This window comes from Lupinus angustifolius, chromosome LG09 (genome assembly GCF_001865875.1).
Source record: "Lupinus angustifolius cultivar Tanjil chromosome LG09, LupAngTanjil_v1.0, whole genome shotgun sequence".
Lineage (NCBI taxonomy): Eukaryota > Viridiplantae > Streptophyta > Magnoliopsida > Fabales > Fabaceae > Lupinus > Lupinus angustifolius.
This window is the reverse complement of record NC_032017.1, coordinates 11,052,917-11,054,147: the sequence shown is the minus strand read 5'-3', so window position 1 is coordinate 11,054,147 and position 1,231 is coordinate 11,052,917. Positions and strand designations below refer to the sequence as shown.

Below are 1,231 nucleotides of genomic sequence, written 5' to 3'. Positions count from 1 at the left end.
TTAGTTTTGGTAGCCCCTCAACTAGTTCGTTTGATGATAATTTATCTAGATGTTTTACATGGATATGTGCAACGCGTCTATGCCAAAGCTAGATTTCATCTTCTTTAGAAATAAAACATTTTGAAAATAAGGCAGTGACATCATCCAAATTAACCATGTAAATATTATTTATACGATGACCAACAAATTTAACATTATTGGATAAGATGTCATGAATAATGCAACAATCAGAATCGAAAGATACACAGTTACCTTTGTCGCAGAGTTGGCTTATGCTCAAGAGGTTATGTTCTAATCCTTCAACGTAAAGGACATTTTCAATAAGAGTTTGAGATGAGTTACCAACTGTTCCGGTGCCCAGGATCTTTCCCTTGTTGTTGTCTCCGTACGTGACGTACCCTTTACCTTTAAGTGAAAGATCTAGAAAGTTTGATCTGTCACCTGTCATATGTCTCGAACACCCACTGTCTAGGTACCATTTCTGTCCTTGTGTTCGAAGACATACCTGCAAAAAGATCACTTGCTTTTCTCAGGTACCCAATTGATATTGGGTCCCTTTCTGTTAGTGTCATCTCCCTTCTTTATCCACATATAAACGCCGCGAGGTATACCATATTTTCTGATGTAACATGAATACGAGGTATGACCATATGTATTGCAGTAAAAACATGTAGGTGTGTGCGTTTGTGAGATGTGTGAGTTTTTCTTTAAGTTTAAAATTGTCTTCTTGCAAAGTCTCGCAAGTCTCACAGACAGGTTTTTGACATAAATTATTTTCAGAGCAGTTACATGTGCTAGTCTAATTGTTGTTAACTGTTTGTGAGACGTGTGAGTTTTTCTTTAAGTTGAAAATTGTCTTCTTGGAAAGTCTCGCAAGTGTCACAGACAGGTCTTTGACATAAGTTATTTTCAGAGTAGTTACATGTACTACAAGAATAGATGAGAAGTGGATGAGGTGTCAGAATATACCTCATGATTATCTTCGTGTGTGCTTGAATTCCCATCATTGTCAGATCTAGCCATCAAACATAGCTTTGCTGACTCCTCCTCACTAGAGGTGCTTGATGTCGTTTCCTCCTCAGGTACATCCCATACGATGTAAGCTTTCTAAGACTTGAATTCCCTGGGAGTGCTCTTTTCTGAATCAACCTTTTTCAGATAGGTTGGACACTGAAATCGCATGTGTCCTACTTTTCCGCACTCGTGGCAAGTGAAGCGATCTTTGGTGTTC

The 1,231-nt window shown here is 38.4% G+C and overlaps 1 long non-coding RNA gene across 1 annotated transcript in view; it reads left to right on the top strand.

Annotated features, from left to right (window-relative positions):
* Window positions 16–1,231, top strand: part of LOC109356484 — a 5,250-nt gene continuing 4,034 nt past the window's right edge. The window contains exon 1 of the long non-coding RNA XR_002108737.1: window positions 16–28. This is a non-coding gene — a long non-coding RNA (uncharacterized LOC109356484). The remainder of the gene's footprint in view (window positions 29–1,231) is intronic.